The sequence below is a fragment of the Cimex lectularius genome, unplaced genomic scaffold (genome assembly GCF_000648675.2).
Source record: "Cimex lectularius strain Harlan isolate CLEC.00 unplaced genomic scaffold, Clec_2.1 scaffold102, whole genome shotgun sequence".
Classification (NCBI taxonomy): domain Eukaryota; kingdom Metazoa; phylum Arthropoda; class Insecta; order Hemiptera; family Cimicidae; genus Cimex; species Cimex lectularius.
In genome coordinates this window covers 826,363-848,054 of record NW_019394228.1, presented here as the reverse complement: position 1 = coordinate 848,054, position 21,692 = coordinate 826,363, and positions in this window count along the sequence as shown.

The following is a 21,692-nucleotide window of genomic DNA, read 5'->3' as shown; positions in this document are numbered from 1 at the left end:
GTGGGTTTTAAGAGCCCAATGATTTTATATTTTTAAAAAATCACAAAATAAAAAGAAATTCTTTATTTTTTATATTTGATTTTACGTCATTTTAAATTTTCAATGCTATTAATTTTAATTTGGTCCAGCCGATAGATTAAAAATAAATCCATTTACGTTTTCGCGGTCAATTGACCAAGTTACTTCTTTCAATTAATTAATTATTCTTTGTAGGTAAAGTCTTGGTTGAGATAAAAAGTCAGTGTCACGAGCGGGATTCGAACACACGACATACGGCTAAATACGCCGCTACTCTACCACTTGAGCTATCGATTTAAAAAGTAAAAGAAATATCACTTCACGAAACAGCTCCCCGTGGCCACTTCATAAGTCGTTGAGAATCCAATCCGATTACATGACATTTGAAAATGGCAAAAAGAGCGAAATTTCGAACGGTTGTGGGTTGAGATGGAGAGTTGGTATCCGAGTGGATGGAAGTCACGATAGCTCAAGTGGTAGAGTAGCGGGGTATTTAGCCGAAGGTCCTGTGATCGAATCCCGCTCGTGACACTGATTTTTTTATCTCAACCAAGACTTTACATAGAAAGAGTAATTAATTGAAAATAAAATTGACGAATATCCAGGAATTTTATTTTAAATGGTAATATTTCATACTATCTCTTAGATTTTTTTTTTGTTTTAAATAAATTTGAAATTAAAAAGTGCTAATTTGAAATAAAGAAAGGTTAAATAAAAACTAACAAAGGTACTTTGAAATTAAAAGGGGTCAAATTGCAGTTACAAACGGATAATTTGTTAATTAAATGAGTCAAATTGAAAAAAGTTAATTTGACATCGAAAAGGGTTAATTTGACGGAAAAAAGTTGTTACGTTTAAACGTCTCAATACCATGAAATTTCTCATTTGTGTATTATTGATATTGATGTCAATCTTTTCTTAACAAATTAATCGTCTTCATTGATCTTTCCTTTCACCCAGCCATGACATACAGGTTGGTTTTCAATACACCATGGGGAAAAAAACAATGTTGCGGTCAAATTTGGCTTAAAAGTGTTTCACCTGCCTAAAACTATAGGCGAGTTCGATTTCTCTCAAATTTCACATTACAAGATGTCAGGGTATAGCCTAGACATAACCACTACTATTATTAGAATTAAATAGATACCAAAGAATAAGAGATGAAGTGAGAAAAAAGAATGGGATTGATGTGTTTCTTCGATTCCTTCAGGTGAGTCTTACGAAACTGTTGCTTCCATAATCATCGACTTACCTATTATACAAAACGTAGCCATACGAAAAATTGTACATATAATTATGTTTTTATTTTTACCTTAAAATATTTGTTTCCTCGTCCCCTGCTCATGTCAAAAATTGTACGTCGATTTATTTTTACTTTAAAATAAATTTTTTGCAGTGCAGTTTGCTTTTTATTTCTAATTGCAGTGTGACCAACCACCAAAGAAACACTCCAAGAAAAAAAATTAAGGTAAGAATAATTCATTTTATTTTTACAAAATTACTTTCAAATTACCTCTTTTAATTTCAAATGAACAGTTTTAAAATTAAAATTAGCCCTTTTTAATTTTAAATTAAACCGTTTTTTTACAACATCAAAAAAACCTAGAAGATGGTATGAAATATGTTGGAAGATTCTTTTTTTACTTTATGTAGCTTTTTGGTGGAGCTTCTGAATGCTTCGTTACCATTGATCCAAGCATGAAATTTTACTTTTCCTATCTATGTTATATTCATTTCACTCATTATGTTTATTGTACGTTTGATATCCGAGACCATGGAGAACCTACCATTGTAGTGTTTAGTCTTGTTCAAAGGGATGGGTGTGTGTATGTGTATAATTATATGTCAGTATGGACCAGAATGTAACTTTTTTAGTAGTATATTCATTACTTTGCACAAGATGTAAGTTTAATGATGAAGTATCCTAAAATTGAATATAACTGAGAGTACAACTTGTACGAATTGGTTTGAATTGTGCAATTTGCAATTTCAGCCGTGTTAAAAGTCACTGGTTTCAGTTCGGCAGAGGATGCAATTTCATCGTGCGGTTTTTATCGTTACGCGTGTAGTTTCACCCCTTGTTTAGGTGGTTAAGTAAATGTCACCGAGGCACCTTTTATTACCTCCAATGCGAACTAGGGATTCCGCTCGAATAAAGGAGTTACAATAAAAATTTGAGCGGTGAAAGAGCCGAATCGCCGTGTTTATTTTCCACTGCGATACGATTTTACTGTCCGTCCATAATCATTTGGAGCAACGAGGGTTTCCGCTGCAGAACGGCTTTGTCAAAATCCCAGTCACACTTGCCATTTCCTCACAGGACAAAGAGGGTATAAGACTCGCGGTCCATCGGCCCAATCCTTAACCTTCTTTTTTGTCCAGCATCATTTGCTGTTGTATGGACCTGTTGTATCTGGCCCGCATGTTCATATAAATACACAATAAAAAATTATATGTAATATATATATATTTTTTTTTTTAGTAAAAAATTCACTGTAACTAAACGAACATCGACCAGATTATTATTCCAGTTATCATTACTCACTAATCTTTTCAATTAATTAAGGTGTTGGTTGAGATAAAAAATCAGTGTCACAAGCGGGATTCGAACCCACGACCTTCGGCTAAATACTCCGCTGCTCTTCCACTTGAGCTATCGTTACTTCGAACACAAACTTCCCATCTCAACCCCACTTTTTGAATTTTCCCTCATTTTTGCCTGTAACCATTTGATTCTCGGTGACAAATAAAATGGCTACGGAGAGCTTTAGTGAAGTATACTTCATTTTTCAAAAGTATATCATTTTTTTTCAAATTATAATATTAAAGGATGACTCTGTAGATGTGGGGCGTCTTCAGGAAAACACCAAGCCAGAAAACGAAACCACTCAAATGGAGGTGACGGAGAAGATTGGGAAACTACAACTCAAACCCAAGAAAATATCAGGGGCACAGAAGCGTAAAATGGCAATTGAAAGAGCCAAACAAAACGGGGGCCAATCCTGGAAAATCAAGAAAGGAAAGCCAAATCCTAATGTTCATTTCTGGATTCCGGCACCGAGGCCGACCACTGGAAGTGTTGATCCCCAAAAACTGGAGCCAAAGTGGCAAAAGGGACGGTCACTGGGTAGCACCCCATCATCGAGTGGAATGCTCCCAGGACATGCTAAAAAAATTGACGGAAGCAGCGTGGAACGAGTCATCTCCCCTCAACATAGTTGATGGAGAGAAGATGAGACTTATCAACAAGTCCTCAGAGCGTTAAAAATGGCCCTAGTGTTGGACTAATACCCGGACAAGGAACTAAAAGCCGATCATGGAAGGACCGTTCCGGGGGCCTTCCTGGCTGAGGTTTGGAGTTGTAAAATCTCCAAAGGACCTCAGTTCAGGAAAAGGTACTTTGAAAAATGGGCTGTCCTGATAGCATTCAAAAACCAAAGTGCCAAGGTATGGCTTATGGCAACGGTGCATGGGGGCAAACCTTAGGGTAGGCCTTTATAGATAAATAAAGATAAATTTAAAAAAACCAGTACGGTGGCCATGTGGGTGCCAGATCGTGACCTTCTGGGCCCTACAGACACTTCCACCATGCTCGGGCTGATGAAATCCCAAAACCCGGGTAATAATACCGGGCAATGGAGAGTCGACAGTCAGAGAGTAGAAAGCAAAGATCTAACACTGGTGGTAGATATAGATGATGTATCCTTTGGGGCCTACTGATGCTGACGGTGCTTCAAGCAAACTCCAGCACAGAAAAGCTTCAACGCTTACGCTTTGTCGTGTGACCAAGGAAACAAACAACAGAAATGGATTATGACAACGGTGGCTACCATCTACCCGTGGGAAGGGACCAACCTCAGGGTTGGCCCCTACAGAGAAATCATAAAAACCACTAGAGTGGCTATGTGCGTGCCGGATCCTGACCTTCTGGGCGCTACGGACACTACCCCCTGATGGAAACCCAAAATCCAAGCATTAATACCGGGAAATGGAGAGTCATCAGCCAGAGAGCAAAAGATAAAGTTTTAATACTGGTGGTAGACATAGATGATGTATCCTTTGGAGCTCTAAGCAAAGCCAACTTAAAACTTCATGTTGGTTTTGCAATGATAACCCCCAGGGTCATCAAAAAAGCAAACAAACTGATGCTGAGGGTACTTCAAGCAAACCTCCAGCACGGTAAAGCTGCATCACTTACGCTATGTCGTGTGGCCAAGGAGACAGACATCGTGTAGCCCTTAACCAGGAACCCTGGCTAGTAAAAGTAGCTGGGTTGGCAGTTAACGGAAGAAAAATCATATGTGACCACACCAAATAAAACGTAAGAACATGCATTTCAATTAAAAATGAACTTCAATGTTTAATCACTTACGAGCTCTGTTCCAGGGACCAAACAGTAATTAGACTAAACTACATAAAAGTAGGAGGATTATAGGCTGCAGTGCCAAGGGAGCACAAACACCGCTTCCTAGTATCCTCATCACCATCCATCAAAAATGAAAAATTACCCGGCCAGGTTCTTACTGGAAAGCCAAATTTGCTCATTTAAAAAAGGCGAGGTGCCGGTAGAAAAAAAAATTATTGAGCCAAATTACATTTTTAGCACAAATTATTATATTATAATAAAGTTAAAACTTACATATATTATTTGAGTCATTTGAACTTTTTCTTATTATTGATTGTACATGTGTTTTGTGTCATCTTCTTAAAATCGTATCTGGTGTGATGTGTATCTCTTCGCCATACCGATGCCTACTTTATTGAAACAAAATATCCTCATAAATTATATGTTAACTACGGAATATTCATGGTTAGAAATGTGTTACGATTTGTTAATATTAATTAGGATTAATTAAGTTGACTTTGGACATTAAGATGGCTTTGCACCAGGTGGGCTTTGGCAGATTTGATCAGTATTAGCCTATGTTCCGTAGATTGTTGTTTTATAAATATTGTATTTTTTGGTTATCAAAGTTTTGCCAATATGTTTGTGGGGTTCGATTCAGTAAATATATTGTTTGTTTGTATTAATTACACTTGATTGTGATATTATTTATTTTATTACGGATATATTATAAACCCTTCAATCTTATTTTTGTTAAGACTAAATCCTATCCATAATAAATGCCAGTGCGATTCCTGTATTTATTCTTCCTTTTGTTCTGGATTGTTTTCCATCGAGTTACGATTTGTCTGATGATCTGGATGATTTCCAATTCCAGGCTACTTTGGTTTCGATTGATAGACAGCGTTATGAAGAGGAGGAACAATGTTGCCTCTGGTCTTTTATTATAATGAAAAGTGAAATATAAAACGATGGTTTGTGTCGTCTGCTGGTTATGAGACGGGGGTTCTAATGAATTTATGGGTTTTTTGGGGAAGAGGCTCGGCAAGTGTTTTTAGGGGTGACACTGTTCGCCGCGCTATACAACCCACTTGTACTCCGGCAACCCCTTCCCCTCCTTCTACCATCAGCCACACACCCTTTATAATTCCCTAATTTAAATTTCATACGGTTTCCTGCTCCCACCGTTTCGCAGGTTTTGCATACGTTGAAAGCCCCCTTCTTTGAATCAAGTTCAACGTTGCTATGAATGAAATTACGGGCAATCAAAGATGCCGACGTACTGTAAAACGGTCAAAAGTCACGAGGGCCGATCATGGGAAAAAAACACATTGGCGGGTATTTGAGTTGCAATTGTTTAAACAAACTCCGAAAAAAAATGGGCTGGAAGAGAGTGTGTACAACAAATGTTCGTCTTCGGCCTAATTCCGACCGCCCGCTTGAATAATGGGCAGCTTCACTGCCGACTATTATTCACACATAATAATTATCAAAGTTAAAAATTAATCCCCTTCATCAAATTAAGCTAAAGAAAAATTTCCCCTCGGTTCTTTAGTATGGTGCTTTTAACCTAATCTATAGCCGGCAGGAGGAAATTATAACAGGCGTCATTCTCAGAGTCCAGAGTTTAAAAGCAAAACGTGAACAACAAAGCAAAGTTAAATAGATCGGTCTGATTTCTCTTCAACAGCGTAAAATACCTTGTTTATAATTTCAACTCTTCAAATTATATTAATTATTTTGCGTGCCAACCACTAGAGACAAGTGAATTATTGCAAAACAGATCGATATATATGCTTCATTTTAGTAACAATTCAGTATTTCACAATACAAAACTTTTATGTAAATTATATTTTCTTTGATTATTTAACCTCACGTTTGGGCTTCCTCCGAAGCTATTTTTCCTGTTTTTTATTAACTGTTTTTTAAGTTTCGCAACATTCTTAAGCCGGGAACACACTTACCCGGTGCAACGCCATGCGACGCTACCCGGTGTTACCCGACGCAAATCGAAAGTCAATTTTTCTATAAGGTTGTATTACCCCCGTTCACATCTGCCCGGTGCCACGCAATGCTACCCTACTCTACGCTCTGCGATCCCCACTGTCCAGATTTTCGCCTGGTAGCATCGAGTACAGTCGAAGACAAAAGAACCGGACACTCATATTTTTATTCAAACTACATGTATTATTGTCGTTATATTAATTACAACATTCTTATTTTAATATAAACCAAATTAACCGAGATCAAAAATTCATTAGTTTTTATTAAAAAATCATTCATTTTAATGGTTTGGTAGAAAATTGATCAAAACACCGGAGTACCATTTTTTGATAGAATGAATTTAATTTATTACACGGTTTTGCTCATAAAATTTAACTAACAATTTATTTCATGGTTTTGCTCATAAAATTTAACTAACAATTTATTTCATGGTTTTGCTCATAAAATTTAACTAACAATTTATTTCATGGTTTTTCTCATAAAATTAAACCATTTTCATTGACTAGCGTCAGAACAGGACACGTATATTTTTTGTAGTTTGTTATTCAGATATCGATTAACGGTCACTAATCTCTACACATTTTTGTAGTTTATTTCGAACTATGTATACGTAATTTTGTCATTATATTAATTACAACATTCTCATTTTAATATACAACAAATTAAACGAGATCAAAAATTCTTAAGTTTTTATAAAAATTAAGTGTCTTCCAGGCTTTAGGCTCTATGTTTGGCCGTATTTCCTTTTTTCCCTTTTTAACTTTTCCGTTGTATTTTTAATTATACAAAAATGGAACCGTCAAGAACTGTTAAATACCCAAATTTAGATTCTTCCGTCAAACGAACGCTATTTAACTTCAAATTAACTTTTCTTAGTTTCAAATTAACTATTTTTAACTTTAAATTAACATTTGTAATCTTAAATTTTTTAAATTTCACATTAATCCTGTCTTTAAAGCGTTAAAATAACAAACACAAATACATATAAAAAAGACGAGATAAATATGAGAGTCTGGTTAGTGACATTACCCCACTGCCATTGATCGATATTCTTTGAAGTGATTAGAGATAAAACCACACTTTCCACTAATAAATTATATCCACACATCAGACATCATTCCACTACTCCAGAGTACTCGAAATTCCTCGGCGTAATTAAGGATATACCAATCTATCCCACGACACGTCATTGGTTCTCAGGCATAACAGTAACAAAAAAGTTAAGCTTATTGCATATGTAAGATTAATAAATGCGTATAGTCGCATAGAACACACCACACACGTTTCTTTCCCCATTTATTTGTAAGAATGTACTTATTTGCGTAATCGTTGAAATATGAAGTAAGTATGACTGCGACTTCACACCGACTAACTCACGGCCCACCTAATAAGTCTACTAATTGCATTATCAATAATTATCCGGAAATCGTGAGTTGCGGTCTGGTGTGACGTAGGTTTCAGAAAAACATTTTCTTTATGGTGCCAACGTTTCGATCTTTATTGAGATCATCTTCAGGGCCTGGGATTTACAAACATTGTTTAAATTTAACAAATACATATAGGATGCGGAAAAAAGTGAATTTATACAATGCAAAAAAAATTTTGTTTTATATATTTTTTTTATTTATTTATTATTTTTTATATTTTTATATCCAATGAAAGACTTTGATTGAATATAAAAAATATTTTTTTGCATTGTATAAATTCACTTTTTTCCACATCCTACATGAATTTGTTAAATTTAAACGATGTTTGTAAATCCCAGGCCCTGAAGATGATCTCAATAAAGGTCGAAACGTTTGCACCATAAAGAAAATGTTTTTGTGAAACCTACGTCACACCAGACCGCATCTCACGATTTCCGAATAATCATCCACTAACGGTCACTAATCACACATTATCAATAATTAACATCACGTAATTTTGAAACCATGAAATAATAATTGAACAGATAGCATAGATATTTAATTTTTTAGATCATTAATGTGCAATAAACGATATTAATGATGGGTATTGGTCTTATCTGGGGTAGTGAAATGAAATCTGGTGTGTTGATGTAATTTATTAGCGCGAATAGCGTGGACTTGGCCGAAATACCCCGTGGAATTTCGATTAATCTTAGGTAGTGACGCTAACAAGAGAATCATGTTTTATTTTTTTTTTTTTTTATGTGTATGTCTGCCGTTATTTGATAATTGACGAGGCTCTAAGGTATAGAGGGGTAAGCAATTAAAAAAAAAAGAAAGAGAGAGAGAAAACCGGTTACCATTTCAACTGGTCTGACCGTAACTGAGGTGGATAAACAAGCAAATGAATCATTAACATTAAAACATCAAAGAGAAGAAAAGAAAAGCAAAAAAAAAGAAAAAAAAAGAACGCTGGCAATGACTGATGTAGTTTGCCGGCACTAAAACTAACAAAAATGGAGCTGCTGGAAAGTTTTAATGAAATAACACGTTCTCTCTTTAATGACATGTAAATAAAATATTCTACCTTGTACTTTTACTCACTTAGATCAGACCGCGGCCCAATTTGTATACATAGATTATGGTAATGGTAACAGGGAAATTGATTGACTGGCAGGTAATCTCAGAATCCTTCATTTATCAATGAGAGACCAGTTTATTCGCTCCCCTGTCTTAGTCAGCCCCATCACGATCGATCACTTATTACAGAGAACACTAAAGGACAAAATACATAAACATTAATGTCAAACCGTTAATACGAGTCAGCCTAGGGAGGTTAAACATGGCCAGGGTGAGTTCCAGAACCAAAATATCCTTTTAAAAAAGAACAGAATAGATTTTTCAATTAATAAAATCTACTGGTAAAATATCGGTTGTTAGCAACGTTGACCCTGGAACCGGTAGGTAGCGAAGAAAGAAAATATTCGATACCAGTATTCAACGGGTGTTTTTTGTTAAATGATGTTTGAAAAGATTAGACATATTCCTGCACAGTTTACAAGATGACGACGATTCAGTTTTCTCAGTAACATAACCTCATGCCTTATTTTGGGAGGAGATATGATTATGTATCTACCTGTGAGAAGGAAGGAGAACACATTTTAGGGACTTGAAGACAAAATCATTTTATAAGAAATTGCTGAAATTGAAAGTGCGAAGTGCGCGCGGGAAAGAATGGTCAGTTAACAGAATTATCAGCAGAGTTATCAACCACCAATTAAAAATCTAGTTTAACTTCGTTGACATATGCCGGTAGTAGACGCTCCAAACAGTACTCCCAGTTTGACGAAAGGTATGTTTCGAACGGAAAATAACAATTCAATATTATTTGAACACTCCATCAGAAATCTATTTGAGAATTTTTACCGATACTACAAAAAGTGCTCGATGCAATATTTGTATCGAATGACAATATTCGATACCGAAAGTATTCGGTATCGAAAGCAAATACTCGATGCATTACTCATATCGATTGGTAACTCACGTCACTTCCGGCATGTAATGTTTATTAANCGATAGCTCAGGTGGTAGAGCAGCGGCGTATCAAGCCGAAGATCGTGGGTTCGAATCCCGCTCGTGCCATTGACTTTTTTATCTCAACTGAAAACCTTAATTGTAATTTATTATTTATATTCTGTCTTTCCTGACCACACCTATATCTAATTCCATCGCGTATAGAAAATGAATAAAATGGATGGAGCAAAACATGTCGAAAAGCTTAAATTAAATGTCCCCCTGATTTCTACAGAGATCAGATGTCCCATTGTATACATCCACTTACATTTCCAAATATTGGACGCGGTTTGTATTTCCTTTAATTCAGTTTGCATTTATCCTCCAATCGAATCAGATAACAGAAAAAAATATTATTTTTATGACAATTAAAAAAGTATTCATTGAAGCAAAAAGTAGCATTATGAACAACTAATAATAGGACGTCTATTTAAAATTTTGTTTTTTAAATTAACCTCTTACGAAATAAAATCAAACGTAAAAACACAGGATAAGGTAAGAAAATAAAAACTGCCTTAGGAACAAAAGCAATATCGGTGTCGATGTCAACCCAACGCAATCCTTTAAATATATTTATAAATGATTATTCTGTCGGGGTATTGTGTCGAAAACCTTCATATGGAACTGGGCAAGTTTGACACTTGATCATTGACGATCGTCCAAATCCTTCTTTGCTCCGTAGGTGATCATTTGAATAACCGAGTCACCAAGTTGTCAGTTCACGATGAATCCGAGTGTTGATGCATTTTAACATTCATACTTAGTGTTAAATTGCACTTTATTTTATCTAAGAGCTCATTTGAATTATCTACACAAGACATGGAAACATTTTACCAAACCTGAATATTTAGAAGACTGAAAATATTTAATTAGTAATTTTCGGAGAATACTAGTCGAAAAATTAACAGCAATCATGTTATCCGTGAAGGAAACAAGGCTACATTTATCACAAATATTAAAACGACCTCACATTGACAATTTATGAGCTCTAGTTCGAACTTGTTCTTCTTTTCGCTTACAAATTTTCTGATCTTGCTAACTTGTCCTTGTGTCAAACATTAAAGATTGAAAAAGTAAACGCTCATTCTTTAATAGATATTTACTTTAAATACTGTCATGGTGCTTGATTATTGGACTGTTATTATGTTAAATGTAGGTTAAAGAAAAAAAAAATCTGACTTTTATATTGCCTAGGATAATTGTAAATATTATTATTTAACAGTTGGATAAATAAATACCTTTAGAAAAATGCCATTAGGCTATCTAAATACCATTAGACAATAAAATTAAAATAAATAATTAAATAATAATAATTAAGAATTACGTTAAATATTGGTGATCAAATGAGATATTTTGGTTTATTACAGCTGTTTTCCGTCGTATTAAACCATTTTAACTTCCAATTAAGTTTTTCTTGTTAACCTTTTTTTAACTTCAAATTTCTTCTTTCTTATTACAAATTAACACTTTTTAATTTCAAATTAAGCTTTACTTAAAGCATTAGAAAAAGCTTAGAAGGTGGCATGAAATCTAAGCGCGTGAAATACAATTGCCGTATGTTTGCAATTTATTTTGTAGAATACCGTATGAAAATTAATTAAAATTAAAATGTAAAGTTATATAAAATTTAATTTAGGATTTTTGTTTTAATTTGAGAATTTAAAAAATTATAAAATGGGTTGCTGTATGAATATTACTTAAATAAAGTATAAAAAATGATTGTCGAATATGACAGGAAATAAAGATAAAACAAGGTGAATTGTTCAACTAACATTGGGTAATTCTTTGACGTTCTGGAAGTGTACTCTCAAGGGCGATATTCTGGGTGGAAAAAAAAGAAAAAAAGGCATAAGCCAACCCCCGGGGAATGTTGGCGAAATGAGCACACGTGCAAGTCTCGGTGTTTCTACTTACTCCACACAACACCCCGCATGACTGCAAAATAAAACAAAAGACAACATAAGCGGAAAAAGGTTGGCCAAACAGAAAAAAATCGATGTTGAGTTTAAAGAAAAATGTAAAAGTTATCTACCGGATTTTATAACAAAAACGAAATAAATTAATTAATAAATAAAAGCGCAACCTGGTGCATTTTCATCGACGCAAAAATATATTTCTCTACGATGATAATTTGTTAATCACGCCAAAAATTGAAAAATACGATAGTATAAAAGTTGGTCATATTAAAAATAAAAAATGTAGAGCCTAAAGCATACAAGCATATAAGGATGGCAATGAATACAAATTAATATATTGAAGAAATTTACTTATTACGCTGCAATACAATATATTGAAAGCTTTCCATTTTCTAATTTGAGAATACTTATTAATAGGTCTCTTTTTATAGTTCTTTTCCGCCAAGGGAGCTCTCCGTGATGTGATACTTCTTTTACTTATTAAATACATTATGTGTAGTGGTCTAATTGACCGAATTACTTCTTTCAATTAATTATTCTTTTTGTCACGATAAATCAACTGGTTAGAGCAGCGGCGTATTGAGCCGAAGGTCGTGGGTTCGAATCCAGCTCTTGACACTAAATTTTTCATCTCAACCAGGTCTTTACATAAAAATAATAATTAATTGAAAGAAGTAATTTGGTCAATTGGACCACTAAACATAATAGTTTTAAAAAGGTAAAAAAGGTTTAATAGTTTTTAAAATAAAATGAAAAAGAGACCGTTTTAAATTTAAATGAATTAATTTGGTGGAAAAATATTTTCAAAACCCTAGGATTACTATAAAATATTTATTTTATTCCCAATCATTTTATAAATACAAAATCTCCAATAATGGAATACATTTTTACGTTTAATTTTATATAAATAAATTTTAATTTCAATGATAATTCATTTCCATGTGTTATTTTAAGCAAGACGGAATTTTATACTTTTTTAATTCTTCAATTAAAAGAAAAATACTTTTTTGTATTTGTTCTTCTAAAAGCCCAATATTTTTAGGTTAAAACAAATTCACAAATGTACAGGAATTTTATCTTATTTGCTTATAATTCATCCCATCTCCTAGGTTATTTTTAATACTTTAAAAAACGTTACTTCGAAATTGAGAAAGGTTAATTTAATGTTAAAAATAGTTAATTTGTAATTAAAAAGATCAACTTGAAATTAAGAAGTTATTGTGAAGTTAGCAATTGTTAATTTGATGTTAAAAGGTTTAATTTCAAAGCTTCAAAACCATAGACATTTTTTAAGGTCATTGTTTTCATATTCGAAACAAATTTCCTTGTAACCCTGTCAATTCACAGCCAGATACGATTCGTACTTTTCTTTTTGATATATTAAACCTGTCTACCCATTTCAATATGTGCTGTAATGATAAAGAAGGATTAATGAACCAGGATATCAATAAAGTTCAATAAAAATGTTTTTATTTTTAAATAGTGGAATTGTTTAATGAAAAAAAAAATTGCTTATTTGATTGTCACTTTGTATGACCGAATGCCCTTCAGTGATGACATACATAATTGAGAAATGCTCAATGAAAAATTATGGCACAAAACCAGCATGAATAAAACATCTTTTATGAGCTGGTGCATATTTATTTGAGTGGGTGTTGTTTCTGTGATATTGAAGTTAAAAAGTTACGTATTTATTAGATCATTATTATCCTGTAATATTTTTTATTATAATATCTAGTAATAGTAGATTTGAATAGTAGTATATTTGACTGTATAAAAATGGTTTTATGTTATGAAAGTTGCGTTTGATATGTATTGAAATTTTTAATTTTTTTTTTTTTTTAATTTTGATATGTTACTGAAATTGTATTTTCTGAGTGTCGAGGCGATTTTCTCACCAATATTTCAAAAGCGAGAATAAGAGCAAGAAGCTAATTTATTGAATTCCGAGCAGCTTGTCAAAATTCCGAGCACTCGTGACGAGGAAATCCGCCAAAACGTCGAGACATATTTGTCCGTTTTATTTTGAATTATTTATATTTTTGAAGAATCGCTCTCTCCCACTCTAAACATCCTAGGTATCCGTCTTGGAATACCGGGGCGCGTTATTTGTTCGGAAAGTCGCGCGCGTCTGTCTTTCTCAAATTATTCAATCCTCAACTCCAATGAATGGCGCACGGTTCCCTCCATCGAATCAAGTTAAATAATGATGGAGTTAAGGAGGAAATCTTCTTTCACGTTTTTCAAATTTGAACCACGACTAAGAGGTTTTCAAGTTAAACGAAAACAAATTAATTAAAACGCTACAATTCTTGTCGATTTTTCAACTATAGTTTCATGCAACGGCCACTAAACACCTCGGCGAGCTTAATTAATTTTAACCGGATTTACCAGAAGCTAAAGCCATTTAAGCTATTTTCCTCTTCCAAGCAATCACACTTATTCACAACTTCAAACCCACTCCAATTTCCCAGTGGGACATTTAAATATTAGTCCACCGACTCGACTATTAACCCAAGCCCTTTTTAAACAGTTAAAAAAACCAACTTGATGAAATAAAGCAGGGAAATCTGATTACAGCGCACAATTTCATTCAGAGCTGAAGAAACAATAATAAGACGCAATTTTTACACTTGACCTAGTCAAATGGCATAACAATATAAAACTCCAATTAATTTTGTTTTAAAATTATTCTTTTAATTATTTTAAAAAATAAAATGTGTTCGCGCCGTTTACGCGCGATGTTTTTTTAGAGAAGTTTTCCGCCCTTAAAATCTTATTTGCTCCCTTCTCAGCCCTCTCTGTTTTTCGCTCCCTTTGTTCCACTAATTTTATATTGGGTTGATGCAAAATAACGCAGGTTTTTAAATAAATATTCTAAATGTTATCTTTCATACAAAACGTTTAATTTTATAAGAATGAGTACTTGCGAAGTTAAGTATGTCCAAACTACTTTTTATCAAATTTATTTGTACGAATTTAAACTTAAACTTTAAAATGCGGCCAAACCGCACTTAACATCAATGCAGTTTGGAGAGAGGGGATTATCAGTGAATGCACGGTGCAGCTGGTTGCAGAGACTTCGCCTTGGAGATTTCGATTTCGAAGGCAGGGAAGGTCGCAGGTATTTCTTCTGTTGTGGAAGTCAGCCAACTCAAAACATTGATTGAAGCAAATCCACGTGAGACAACAAGGAAAATTAAGGAAGAGCTTAGTGTTGACCACTCAACCGTTGTTCGCCATGTAGAGTAAATTGGTAAAGAATCTGGACAAGTGGGTACCGTACGAAATAACCGAAGCGCAAAGAAATCGACTCTTTAAAATTGGCACGTCTATTCTGTTGCGCTACAAAAATGATCCATTTCAAGATCGAATCGTCACGTGCGATAAGAAATCGATTCTTTACGATAACCTGAGGCGTACAGGTCAGTGGTTGGACAAGGATGAAGTGCCAAAACACTTCCCGAACAAAATGTGCACCTAATAAAGATTTTGATGACTGTTTGGTGGTGTACTGCTTGGGTTTTTCTCTATAATTTCCTGAATTATGGTGAAACTATCACAGTAGTGAAATACTGGCAAGAAAGAAATTGACAAAATACACGGGAAACTGCAACGTCTTAGTCCAGCATTGGTAAACGGTAAAGCCAGAAACACACTGCTAAGCCATGCGACGCTACCCGATGCTACCCGATGCAAATCCAAACTCCGATTTTCGAAAAGGTTGCATTACCCCCGTGCACATCTACCCGATGCTATGCCACGCTAACCTACCCGACGCTCCGCGATCCCCACTGCCCAGATTTTCGTCGGGTCGCATCGAGTACAGTCGAAGACAAAAGAACCGGACTCTCATATTTTTATTCAAACTACATGTATTATTGTCGTTATATTAATTAGAACATACTTATTTTATATAAACCAAATTAACTGTGATTAATAATTAATTAGTTTTTATTAAAAAATCATTAATTTTAATGGTTTGGTAGAAAATTAATCAAAACACCAGAATACGATATTTTGATATAATGAATTTAACTAACAATTTATTGTACTCGCTTCGGCGGTAGATATACTAAAATTGGAACAATTTATTACACGGTTTTGCTCATAAAATTTAATTAACAATTTATTCCATAGTTTTGCTCGTAAAATTACACCATTTTCTAACGTCGGGTAGCATCAGAAGAGGACACTCATATTTTTTGTAGTTTATTTCAATCTAAGTACATGTATTTTGTCGTTATATTAATTACAACATGTTATTTTAATGTAAACCAAATTAAACGATATCAATAATAAGTTTTTATAAACATTGTTTAATTAGATGGTTAGGAGTAACTTTATTGAAAACAATTAAGTTTAACAAACAATTTATTTGGTTTTGCTCAAAATAGTGCATTAAGAACAAAAGATGCGTTGCGATTGTGATAGTGTGAAAAACGCTGTGGACTGTATGCGACGTGTACTTGCGTCGGATAGATGTGCACACCCCACCAAAACGTAGCAAGGCGTCGGGTAGCATCGGGTATCGTCGCATGGCGTAGGGTGCATCGGGTAAGTGTGTTCCTGGCTTTAGGGGCCGATTCTTCTTCACGATAACGCCAGGCCACATGTCGCAATGCCTACACGGCGGCAACAAGGACTTAGGATATGAAACCTTACCGCGCCCTCCATATTCACCCGACCTCTCGCCTTACGCCTACCAACTTCTTGATGGATAATATTTTTAGAGAAAGCGTGAAGCCGAAAACGCCTTCGAAGACTTTATTGTAAGTCGAAATGACGATTTTTATATCAGCTTTTTTATCAAAAACGCTTGCTGCCCGTTGGCAAAGATGTATAGATTGTGATAGAAAATATTTCGAATAAATTTCCTTTATTTTATAGAAATTAAAAATAGTTTGAACTGCCTTTTTCAAACCTGTATTATTTTTGCAGGAACTCGATAGTACCATTTTTGCCTCCGCGTGTTAATTTCTTGCTTCCGAATGACTCCAATAACTATCATTTTTGCCACCTTACGAGAAAAATTATTCGATTTGTTTCGAAACAGCTTCCATCTGTTAACTACTAGTTTACCCTGCTTCCAATTTCTATCTAGTTAATTGCATCCGTTTACATCCCCGAACAGCACGCCAAACAATATTTTCGAGAAAGTTAACTTGAGTGCCGCGTCAAGCTCGCCGTTAGATTCCTATCTCATCACGCCGGGTACGAACGGGAGCTCTCACCGTAGCCCAGGTCTGGTTAAATTTACATCTTTCCTTTGGCCAAAGCGTAGGGTGCATTTTAGCCAGCCACGGCTCCACGTGCCTGTCCCATGGGACGATCAAGGCGGGAGACGGCGCAGCCACTCAACTTGGTGAGTACTCAATTTTAGACTATTGCCATTATTCTTTTAGACATGTCCATTAGGTTTTGGGACCTTCCAGCGCGCGTATACAAAATGTAATCTCGATAAATGAAATATTCCTATACGTTTAATAAGTAAATGCTTTAAGATCGTTCATCTGACCCTGTTCAATAACCATATATAAAAATTTATAATAACAAATCAAAATAAAATTTCAACCTACCAACCTTTCCCAGAATTGAAGAAAAATACATATAGGTAACTTGTTTTTACAGTAGCTACACTGAAATGGAATAAGGAAACTTCGAAATCTTGCAAATTTCTACATTTACATCTCAAACCTAGCAAGAGTTTCGAGTAATTTTTATACACCTACGAGAGGGATTTTAAGGCATAATCGAGATAAAAGATTTTCCAATTTCAAAGAGCTTTATCTCTTTTGAATAAAAAAATCAAGTGTTCAATTTCAATCCAGCTGTGTAAAAAACACCGCTAATGTCTTTCATCATTTTCTTTTACACCATGCCGAAAGGCATATTTTACAGTTGAGTATACATAATTCTTTCAAGAAAACGAAAAATATTCATAGCCTTTTTTAATTTTGTATTACATAGAAATATTTCCTCACAAATGGATGCTTCCTAAATTTGAACAATTAAAAAATTTCGAATTAATAGAAGAATCATTGGTTTTTATAGAAAAAACTTTAAAGTCAGTTCGGACATGGTCCTACTGGTTAGGAAATATATTGAAAGCTCCACCGCAGAAAAACAAGTTGGTTCTTCACTTGCATGGCTTCATCCCTGACCTCTTTATTTTACTATTAGTTTTTATATTTACTTTAAAATTTTAATTGTAATTAATTTGATTGTGGTAATAAGATATGTTTTTATGTTTTGACGAAATCAAATAAATAAATAATGTTTATATTTTATTTAATTTTAATTAATTTTCATGTAAATATAAGAAGTATATGAACCTATTCTCACCCAGTATAGTGGGTGTACTAAAACTTAAACAGTTTTTAAATTTAAATTTTTTCCGAATATTCCAATTATTTTAAAATTAAAAAAATCGCAAATACCAACGAATTTGTATACGTTTATATCTCAAACTGTATCCAAGGGTATTTTTTGCTTAAAAATGGTTAATTTGAACAAAAAAGGTTAATTTGTAAATAAAACGGCTAATTTGAAATGAAAAAGGGCAACTTGAAATTAAAAAGGGTTAATTAAAAGTTAAAAAGTTTAATTTGAAGTTAAATGAGGTTAATTTGACGTTCAATAAGGTTAATTTGAAATTAAATAAAGAGGTAATTTGATTTTAAAATGCTATATCACAGTTTGATTAAAAAGAGATAAATAAGCCGACTATTGCCGTAGAGAAAAACTGCTCAGTGTGTGTCAAGTTTGAGCATGATTTGGCTCCATATAGGGAACGAGTAGGCAGACCCCTAATATATTGTGAAAACTGTGCTCGGGCGGGCGGGTCCATTTTTGAGTCCTCTTTTTCATTTGTTTAGGAAAATTGGGGATAGTGTTTCGACACATAGAAATGTTTCTACCGTGCATATTTTCGTATATATTTTATGGAATTTTATAGTTGTACATTATTTTTTGTACAAATTGTGCTTTTATTTAAAATTCCTAAATAGCCATGGCCTGATATGAATCAAATACCGCAAAAAATTATTGACCTGTTGGTCCAGTAATGTGTTTTAAGATGGCATTAATTTAGAATTAAAAAATGTGACATTGCAGTGTTGATCGATTGTTATTATCATTCCTGTTGGCCAGTTCCAGAAATCACAAAAATCTTATTCAAACATTTTTCTCTAAACTCTTTTCTTTGATCTGCAAAGAGTGCGACGCTGCCTGGAGATTTCGGACCCCTAAAAAGCTTTTTGAATGGAATATTGGAACGCTTTGACGCTTGATCACATAGAAGGGACGATGTCGGTTTCCAATTCCTTTTAGTGAAAGGACATTTGTGTTTTATTTTTCCGGTGTTGAAATAAAAGAAGACGCTACGGAATATTTATGGGGTTCCATTTTGATAAAGAATGTTGATGGAAACCGACAATATCCCAAATGGCTAATTGAGTTATAAAACACCTTAGGCTAACGAGAATCTTGGCTAATTACAGTTTTTTTTTAAATTAGAGTAATTCTTTTTGGTTAGGTTCTAACTCACCTATTCTGAGATTACATTTATACCATTTGGTCATATTTTATTTTAAACAGTGCCCCAACCTGATCACCATGGATGATCGTGTGATAAAGAAAAGCGTTTACCCATTTATTTCTACCGGTGGTTACCAACAGTGAAGTCATTTGAGCACCGACGCACTTTGAATGCTGAGGGTACACACACACACACACACACACACACACAAACTTATATACGGTCTATACAGTACTATATGTGTAAACTCCTCTTCTCTTCTTTTAAGAAACGAAACAGGGGACCGAACAAGAAATCCGCCCAATCTAGACCTCAGTACCGTCTTGATATTAGGGATCATGCCTGCTCGCTCCCTATGAGAGGCTATCGCATGGAAAACTTTGACTACATGTGACACACCGAGCAGCCTATCTCTACAAACTGGACGCCCCTGGTCGGCTAATTATTATAATTTTTTAAATGGTGATAAATGTCTTACTTCAAATTAACATCTTTTAATTTCGAATGAACCTTTTTTTACTTCAAGGGAACTTTTTTAAATTTCAAATTAACCCTTTTTAACTTCAAATTACCATTTTTTAATCTCAAATTAAATCTTTAATTATTAATTATTATCAAATTAATCTTTTTTTGTTCACATTAGCCATTTGTTTAAGTAAAAAGTCCGAGGATATGCTATAAAATATAAGCATGAAATTTAAAATGCCTGGGTATTCGATATATTCTTTTAAATACAAAACAATTGGGCGATTCGAAAACCACATTAAAATTATTTAAATTTTAGTATACAAATATTCACTCAGAGGTAAAAAAGTGGCCGCCCTTAATATTATTCTTTACCTCTTATCCTCCTCCATTCATTATCTTGTAGATGTAGATGTAATTTTTCCAGGGTATGGTATACTGCGCCCTTTAAGAGCTATTGTATCCCCCGTTCTCTGCCTAAAGCACATCGGTGAGTCCTATTTCATCAAGAAACTTGATTGATAGGTCCGGTTTCAGTGGTTGAAGCTCTTCTATGGTCACATTATACATCCCAAAACATTTCCTCCTGCGGGCTAATGTAGCTCCGCAGTTTGTTAGTAAATGTGTTGGTGTCTCTTCTGCCTCCTTGCAGAATCTACATGTGCCATCTTGGATTGTTCCAATTTTCTTTAGGTGTCCATTTAATCCACAGTGTCCTGTTAGGATTCGCAGTCTGTTCCTGCTTCCTTTGACACATTCTGTGATTTCTTTCTTACCAACATTGGTTAGAAGATTCTTGGATTGTCCAATGAGTGAATTCCATTGTTTCTTCATTTACTTTTTGTCCTTCTGTCTGAGTTATTCGTTAATAGTGTGGATTCCTTTCCACAGAAGGGTTCGGGTCCTATCAGCGGTGTGGCAGCCCCTTTCCTTGCAAGGGTGTCCGCTTTCTCGTTGTCTTCTACTCCCATGTGTCCTGGGACCCAGCAGAGGCTGACTTTATTCTGCATACCTAACATGTTTAATTTGGTTTGGGAGTTCCGCACCATGCTTGAACTAACGATATTTCAGTTTCGTGCTTTGATGGCTGCTTGGCTATCTGACATGATAGCTATATTCTTGTTTTTGTACCCTTTACTTAAATTGAATTGGATACATCTTTCAATTGCATGAATCTCAGCTTGGAAGATACTGGTGTGTTTTCCCATGGGTTCTGATTATTTATCCAAATACTCCTGTCCCCGTACCTTCTTGTGTTCTAGATCCATCTGTGTACCAGCGGATGGTGCCATTTTTAAAGGAGTTTTTTCCCTTTCTTTCCCATTCTTTTTTGGTACCAAGATATATTCGGAATTTTTGGTTAAATTCAAACATCCTGTTCATGTCGTCTCTTGGAGCCATGAGTAATGGATGGTCTTTCCATAGTTTGTTACTGTCTCTCCATTTCAGTTTTATTCCTGTTGTTGGTTTCTCTCTGATAAAGTTGATGATGGTTTTCTGTGATGTCCTTTCTACCATGTGATGTAGGAGGATTAATCCTAGTATCTTTTCCATGCTAATTGTAGGACATGTTCTCATTGCTCCCGTTATGCAGATGCATGCAAGTCTCTGTATTTGTGTGAGTTTTGCTTATTTGTTCTGCTTTATCAGCCCAGACTATAGCTCCGTATTTAAGTAAAGGTCTTACTATCATGGTGTACATCCATAACAGGGTTTCTGGTCTGCATCCCCAGTTTCTTCCTGCTATTCTTCTGCACACCATCAAAGCTCGTGTCGCCTTTGTGATGATAGAGCTGATGTGTTTCTTATATGTTAGTGTTTTATCTAGTGTGATGCCCAGATATTTGACTTCATTTTTCATTTCTATCACAGTGTATTGAGTGTTATTTCCCTCATGTGATCAAGATTCCTTTTCCGTGTAAAAG